The sequence below is a fragment of the Lathyrus oleraceus genome, chromosome 6 (genome assembly GCF_024323335.1).
Source record: "Lathyrus oleraceus cultivar Zhongwan6 chromosome 6, CAAS_Psat_ZW6_1.0, whole genome shotgun sequence".
NCBI classification, from domain to species: domain Eukaryota; kingdom Viridiplantae; phylum Streptophyta; class Magnoliopsida; order Fabales; family Fabaceae; genus Lathyrus; species Lathyrus oleraceus.
In genome coordinates this window covers 48,962,766-48,971,902 of record NC_066584.1, presented here as the reverse complement: position 1 = coordinate 48,971,902, position 9,137 = coordinate 48,962,766, and positions in this window count along the sequence as shown.

The following is a 9,137-nucleotide window of genomic DNA, read 5'->3' as shown; positions in this document are numbered from 1 at the left end:
ATCAGACAAACTATACAGCAAACAATCAAACAGTTTAAACAATACAACACAAAGCAAGCTCAAGGCTTAAGCCCAAGCTCCAACACCTACAAAACAATGTTATGTTAGTGTACAAACATCCACAACATCAATTAAAACCAACTTGTATCATTCTCCATGTACATTGCTTTTTTGATCCTGAAAAATCAAGCAAATATTAGCAACTAGACCACTAGGCCAAGCCTAGGGTCCAAAAGCAAGAAAAAAGTTAAAACAGCAAGGTATCCACCATCCAACATCAAATTATCATCAAACAAGAGCAAACATCATTGGTCTCATGTTTATATCATCCATCATGCTCAATTCATGCACAAAACAATCCATATGAGGTCAAATGAACCACCAAGCATACAAACAGAAGTATTGCATTCAAATCCCTATCAAAATAAATCCAAAAATTCTCAAATTAAATACACCTAAACAGGGGTCTATCAAGGTCTACCATGTCAAATTTGAGCTCAATTGGGCAAATGGAACCATGTCAATGAAAATCAACAAAAACAGACACCATTTCATGCTTCAATTCATACCATCAATGCATACATCCACTTCAAAAATTCATATCTCATTGAAAACAAAAAAGAAATGGATGAGACCAAAACAAGGAGGTCCTAAAATGTGTCTAGTTAATGCATATCAAATTTCATGGCCATACAATACCATATGAGGATTTCACATCAAAATTACAAACCTATGTCATATGAGCTTGCACAAATGATCTCCAGAAATGAAAAATCATGATCAAATAGAAAATGCAGTGAAAAATTCTACAAAAATTCATACAACATCACAACATGCCAACCAATCATCATGCAAAATTTCATTTTATTTCAACAAGTATAGGTCACTCAAAAAAATCCTGCAAGTTGACATAATGAGGTGTGACACAAATTGTCACACCTAAGTTCCAGAATTTGCTGCTCTCTAACCAGGTATCCAAAATTCATGAAATTTACATATAAATAATCCTCAATGAGTCAAGAACCACCACAAAAATTTTCAAGAATTTATTCTACATTATGAGTATTTCATGATCAAATTACAAACATGTATCAAAAATGGACATACAATGGAAAACCCTAGGTCAAATAAAATATTCCCCAAGCACAACTTTGACCAATAGGTCAAAAAAAACCTACACTCAACAAGGAAGCTATAGAAAAAATTTCCATATTTTTTGGATTTTTTTACTATTTTTTATGGATTTTTAAAGGTGTGTATGATTTTTTAATAATTATTTGGATTAACATTAATTAATTAAATGTGTTAATAGCAGTATGGTAATATTCTAGTTTTGGCCAAAACGACACAGCAGCATTTTAATGTGCTGGCGCTGCGTGAATGGATGGTCTTGGCGGTAAACAAAAGTTCAAAAGGCCATGCGAAAATTCAGGATTGAACACGGGCTCTTTTTCCAGAATCGTGAAGAACGTTGCGTGTTCTTCGTCCTCCATCAACACCAGCTTCGGCCTCAAGAAATTCTCCACCAAATCAAGCAAATGATACACCGATGGAAAGGTCTAAGTGTGAGGATCTCAAATACATAATCAATTTCACCTAATTCCTAACACAACTCACGGATCGATCGAATAAAGTTTCTCACTCAAAGCTTCGAGTCGCGATTTCTCTCAACTCGCTCAACCGTTTTATAAACCGCAAGTTTCACGCTAACCTACGATGAACGATCTACACAATGCATATAACAATTTACAAAACCGTGAGATTCGAATTCGCACCTTTGTTTGCCGACAGTTGCGATTCGTGATGAATTTGGATGTGATTCTTCAAAACAGTCCAAGCTTGATGATAGGGAAGATGAATGGAGGTGTTAGCCTAGCTCGAATTTGCTCCAATCATGAGAAATTCCAATTCACCATTGTTGAGCATTCTTTGGACAGTTGTGAATCTTGAGGATTTGGAAGTTGCTTTGTCAAAACAGTAGAAGAAGAAGTGGAATGAAGATTGGATCAACAAGAATTTCCGAATTTCATCAAGAATTGGAAGAGTTTTTGTGGTTTTTGTGTGATGTGTTCTTGAATGTTCTTGAGAAAATGTGAGAGAATTGGAGAGTTTTTAGATCTGAATTTTGGTGAAATGAAATCCTCTTATGATTAGAGAGTGTTTTGGTTTATATACCTGAGCTTAATCATCCACTAATCATGTTAATTAGCAAAAATGGAATTGTTAATGAAATTGGTTATTTTGCAAATAAGGGCAAAAATGTAATTTCCATGGGACAGCTCATGCCAGCTCACAATTGGTTTCAACATGTCCAAAACACCATATGTGAAGTGTAGAAACAATTCCCATTGCAATTGGTCATGTATTTCTCAAACTCACCATGTATTTGCAAAATGTCCATTTTTGTCATTTCCATTTTTCATGCCAAAACTCAAACCATGTGCATTAACCATGAAATGAATATTCAAACACACTTAAAATGCCATTCCTGAGGTGTTGGAAAAAGTCCCATTCAAAAATTCCCAATATTTTGACATTTGGACAATTTTGCCCCTGGTCCAATTCAGCTGTCCAGTTGAAAAGTGACTTTTTGCCTGGGCCATTTTTGGGAAATTCCAATGATGCACCCTCAAAGTACATGTCAAATGGAGTTTGTGCATATAAAGAACTTGCAATTTGGACAAACCATGTGGAAGTTATGGCCTCCTAATTACGGTCTTTTCTGAAATTCACTGAGCCATATCTCGCAAACCGTACATCGGATTTTCAAGTTCTTGGACTTTTTGGAAAGGTGAGAACAAGATCTACATCTGTCATGTTGAACAATTTTTCATTTGAAGCTTCCTTGGACTTCTTTTTTGAGGTCAAAAACTTTCCATTTTTGGAAACTTCAGCTACCAGTCACTTGCTATTTTTGGCAGTTTTTGTCCTGACTTGATTTTCTTCATTCTTAAGCTTTGAGATGTCATACAACACTTGTTCCAACATGAATGAAGTGTGTCTAACTCATTTCCACCTCCAAATCCACCTGATCATGTACAGTTGACCACGGTTGACTTTTCATCTGACAGATGAATCTGGCAATGCATTGATCAATCTGAGCCCCAATTTCCAACTGAAATGGCTCAAGGGTGACACCCTAGCCTCAATAATCACCATATAATCACAAAATGATCCTCATCTCCATCTCAAACACCATCTCCTGATTAAACCCTGATTGGCCCAATACAACTGATTAGGGTTGACCAGTGGTCAAAACCCTAATCTCAAGGAATCTTCTTCAATCTTCTGATGACATCCCACCATGATGATGACGATGTATCAATTCAATCAACATGAAGACCAATACCCTCGAGAATCATGAAACCCTAATTCACAGTCCAATCCTCAGAAGGCCATGATCAGTCAATAAAACCCTAGGCTTGCATTTTCTGACTTCCTCATCTTCTGATCAAGACTTGGGAAGATAGCTTGCACTATGTAACCACATGTTATGCAATATGAAATGCCTAATGTCTTAAAATGAAATGCAAATATGTTAATGCTAGTCCCAAGAGAGGAGGGCAAATTTTGAGGTGTTACAGCAGTGGACCTAACTTCCACTAGGTAATCATCTTACTCCATTTCCATGGCTATTGTTTTGCTCATTCTTATGCTTGCTTCACTACATTACCATGCTCATCATCATGCTCATTTTCATGTTAACCATATGATATGCTTGTTGCTGAAGCCTTCAACACGAGGCAATGTTCTTAATACTGATTTGTGATGTTGAATTTTTTTGCCCTTGCCCGTGTCCACGTTGACATCTTATTGTCAACTTTTTTCCATGATTAAGCCACCATTTAACCTAAAATAAGATACCATGTTAATCCTTGCATTTCATACTTGATATCTGGGCTTTATTTCGTGTTGTTTGGTGCACTATGGCATGCGCATTCTTGAGTGGAAGTTGAGCAAAAATCAATGCATGACCTGCGTTTTCTTGCATGGCATTAGGGTTTCTTTTGACCCAATGGAGAAGATGATGGCGTGTCGCTTTAAGAGCCCTTAGATCCAATGCGCATGTTTTAATTTGGGCCGCCCATGGGCTTTTTGTCTTTTAGTCACTTAAACACATGTGACCGGTTGATACAAGTTACATGAATTATTTTATTAAAATGTTCATTTAATAATTGTCACGCCCAGATTTAATGATTTGGACCATGGGCCTTCCACTTTTCGCTTTCAGCACCCCCTTTCATGGCCCATCAATACTGATACACTCTATTTCCATTTTTATTTTTTTAATTCCAATTTTTAATTTCTAGTTTTGATTTTAATTATTTTAAAATATTTTCTTTATTCATAAAAATATCCAAAAATATTTTTCATATTTCTTAATGTCTTATTTAATTTTTATTTTCGCATTTATTTAATATTGATATTTTATTTTAATTATTCATTCCAAGTGGTTCATTTTAGCATGCATTTTTTTATTGATTTTATTTTTATAACTTAAAATTATTTTCAGCCTTTGATTTTTGGGATGAAGGTTGACCACTGTCCCGTGGTCAACCTGACTTTTTCTTGGATTTTTATTTCACAATTTGCCATTTATTCTTGATTTATTTTTAACCTAGTTTGGTTGGTTGACTTCTAGTTTGACCTCTCTTTTGTTTCAATTAATTTATGTGTCAATTTTCATTATTTTTAAAATCATTTTGGGGGATGATGATATTCTGACCCCACCTTACTTAGTTTAATTTTTCATAATTTTCTTGATTAATTTGCTATTTATTTGATATTTATTAAGTTGGCTCGATTTTTCAATTGACTTCTTTATGATCGATGTTTGGCTTAGGGATTGCTTATGGCAATTGAAGAGATCTTTTGATCCTCCCTTGCTCATCTCATAGGCCATGTATTAGAGGCCTTTTATCTTGATTTTATTTGATCCTTACCTCATTTCTTGATTTAATCATTTCAGTGGACCCTTTTTGTGCATCTTTTCATCTGTCTGGTTCATCTATTATCTGTTATACTTGTTTCTTTCATCCATGCTTACTATTGCTTGATTGTTTAACATGTTCATACTTCCCATGCCTTGTTTAATACTCCATTATTTCAATCTTTGATTCTTTTATTTGATTATATACTTGTTTACTTATCTGATTTGATTGATAACTGTTGCCTACTTGTATGATGATTGAGGCATATATTCTTATTGTTTGATTGCCATGAACCATCCCCATTCATAACAAATGTACCCCTATCCCATAAAGTGTATAATATTTATTCTTTCATTCTTTATTCATATGTTAATACAAGAATTAAAACGAACATCCGATAATCATTTCAAACCTTCATCAAATACTTGATCCAACGTCAAGCCATTTTTCATAATAAAAACTCAAAAAATATTAATTCATATTTAAGACCTTTTCAATAAAGATGGAAGTGGAACATGGTGGATACCGTGCACTCCTGAGATTAAGATTCGAGGTGGATGCCTCGCCTATCTTAGCTCTCGCCATCATCCAAATTTATCTATTATGTTTTCTCTCAAACAGTCATTCAAAAATTTCTCTTAAACGTCCATCAATGTTTGATCCAATGTCAAGTCATTTTCACAACAAAACTCAAAATACTTAATTCCTATTTAAACATTTTTCAATAAAGATGGAAATGGAACGTGGTGGATACCACGCACTCCTGGGATTAAGGTTCGAGGTGGATGCCTCGCCTATCTTAGCTCTCACCATCGTTTAAAATTGTCAATGCAGTTTTCTTCAAACCCTTTCTCATTCAAATTCAAAACACTTAATCTTTATGAAACACTTTTTCAAGTAAGATGGAAATGGAACATGGTGGATACCACACACTCCTGAGACTAGGATTCGAGATGGATATCTCGCTCATCCAAGTTCTTGTCATCACTCAAAATACATCCAACCAATCAAACTCTTTTTTCGCCGTCGTGCGATTGATCATAAAACCCTTTTCATAAACGAAAGATATCTTGTCTTAAGGTGATGCAAAGCGATGTTTCGGCCACGATTGTTGAGTTGAGATAAGTGACGTTTTTCCGAATGTTGATTTGTAAATCCATTCGATATGTGGTATACGTCCGCTCCTCATCTGTTTTGGGTAAAATAATATTTTCCTCGATTAATACAATATAGCTTTCGCTAAAATCGACCAACAAACAAACATTTTCTACCCAGAACTACGTAAGCCTTAATTTCTCTGTTGAGATACGTAGGAGCAGGATTTGTAAACCTTGTCAGGCCCACTAATAAAAAACTTAGGTTTAGTCCTTCGTCAAAAATCCAAAAATATTCTCCTCTCTTTTATTCTTTCTTTCCCCCCTAATAACTTAAAGCCTAACATTTCAAACTAACATTAATACACACAACTAACCTAATGGTTCCCGTTGAGTACAACGGACGTGAGGGGTGCTAATACCTTCCCCTTGCGTAATCGACTCCCGAACCCCGATTTGGTTGCGACGACCATAATCATTGTCGTTTCTTTCTTGGGTTTTATCGATATTTCCCCTTTCCTTTTTAAGAATAAATAAAGTTCGGTGGCGACTCTGTTCAATCCATCATTCCGAGTGTGCGATTGCGCTTCGCTAGGTCGTGTTCTCATTTCCCGAGGCACGACAATATGACTTAAATATGTGTTTATAAGTGAGAGCAGTTCTTACTCTACCAACCGATTTTGTAGGATTGAATTAGACTCAACCACATTTCTTAACATTATCCTTAAATCCAATATAAATTTTTTGATTTTCTTGACGGGATCCAATCTGAATGAGAAGCAAGTGAGAGGTTTCTCATGCCTTTATGAGTATTATTATGGACACTTTGCAAAGGGATTTTGAACGATATCAAAACCATTAACTTACCTAGTAAAGAAAGATGTTTTTTCATTGGTAAATTGTAGCAACACAAGCCTTCACTAATTTGAAGATGCCCTTATTTCAACTCTTGTCTTTGCCTTACCATATTTCAATTAACCTTTTATCATAGAGACAGATGCATCTAACAAGTGTTTTATTGTTTATATTAGCAAGGATCTTATGCAAAACAAAAACAAGTGTTTTATTGTTTATATTAGCAAGGATCTTGGCCCAAACCAGTAAGTTATGTCAGTATCTGAGAGATATCTTCTTTCTATTGTTTATGCTATTAATAAATGGAACACTTATTTAGCTTATAAACTCTTCTTCCTCAAAACTGAAAAGGAAAACACCATCTTCATGATGGAGCAACAATTGAATAAACCCATTTCCTACAAGTGTGAATGGCTAAACTCATGGGATGTGATTTTAAAATAGATTGAGTAAGTATGCTCACTTCTTGACTTTATCTCACCCTTACACCGGTTTGGATGTTACAAAATTATTCCTTCATCATGTCTTCAAATTGCATGGTATGCCTAGCATCATTACCAGCGTTATGGATCAAATTTTTCTTAGCAAAGTTTGGACCGAACTCTTCCAATTGCACGGAGTATCACACCAAATATCACACTTCTATTAATTGTACTCTGTTTGAAGTAGTATAAAGCCAACCTCCTCCCACTTATCTTCCTAGGTCAATAAATGCTAGAGAGACTATGATTCAATTGCTCAAGTTTCACTTATTAAGGACTTAAAGTAGGATGGTGCATCGAATTAACAAACATCATATTGTCAGACTATGTAAGTATGCTCACTTGGTGACTTTATCTCACCCTTACACCACTTTGGATGTTGCACAATTATTCCTTGATCGTGTCTTCAATATGCATGGTACGCCTAGCACCATTATCAGCGATAGGAATTCGATTTTTCATAGTGATTTTGAAATGAACTCTTCCAATTGAAGAAAGTATCACTTAAAAAATCTACCACTTACCAACATTTAAATGGGATGTGAAACTAAGGTGGTAAAAAAAATATCTTTAAATGTGAACTTGCTAAAACTACAATACAGAGTTAACCTTAGTGATTAAGAGATGTCAAAGACTTTTAGAATTTTTAGTAGGGTTAGAGCTAGCTCCCACGTGTAGGTAAGAAGCTCTCTATATGAGGTATCTTCGTGAATCAGGGATCCTCTTTTCTATCTTCAGGATTAGGGTATTTATAGATGTTTTAGGGCCTGGATCCCATATGCCTAGAAAGTAGCAACAACTTCACAGAGAACTTGGAAGTGGACCGTTAATCCCCTATTATTCAGGAAATCATGGTTAGTTTCTTTCGCACAACTGTGGACTAGGGACATGTCACTTCCCACGTTCTCCCACCTATGGCGAGTCGTACAGGACGTGGGCGACGTATTTCAGGAATGGCATCATATCTAATAAACGTGAGATCGGTCTAGGAAACAGACGATCATGAAGGTGTATGGTGAGCAGTTACATCGATGCATCTTCCCTTGTGGGCCCGTTACAGGTATACCAATATATAGTCTCTTAAGCACGAGGGATTGGAAAGGGTAAAGTGATTTAGTTTTTCTTCCTTTTATGGTAATGGTTCCTTTAGTGGAACAACTCATGCAAGACTTAAGTTGAGTCCCTCAAGCAACTCATGTGAGATTTTAGTTGATTCCCACGAGAAAAACTTAAGTTGAGTCCCTCAGGCTAGACTTAAGTTGACTCCCTCTGGTGAGACTTAAGTTGAGTCACTCATGAGAGACTTTAGTTGAGTCCCACAGGCGATCCTTAAGTTGAGTCTCTTCGGTGAGATTTAAGTTAAATTCCTCATGCGATACATAAGTTGAGTCCCTCAGGTGATACTTAAGTTGAGTCTCATAAGCAAGACTTAAGTAGAGTTCCTCATATAAGAATTAAGTTGAGTCTCTCAGACGAGACTTTAGTTGAGTGTCATAGGCGAGACTTAATTTGAATCTCTCGGACGAGGCTTTAGTTGAGTCCCTCAGGCAAGAATTTAGTTGAGTCTTTTGTGTGAGGTTTTAGTTTAGCCCCTTTGGAAAAACTTTAGTTTAGTCCCACATGTGAGACTTTAGTTGAGTCTCATAGCCGAGACTTAAGTTGAGTACCTCTATAGAGGCTTTAGTTGAGTCTCATAGGTGAAACTTTAGTTGAGTGGTTTATATGGTAGATATCTCATAGAAATGATATTTATATTTCCCTTGAGGGTAGCAAGG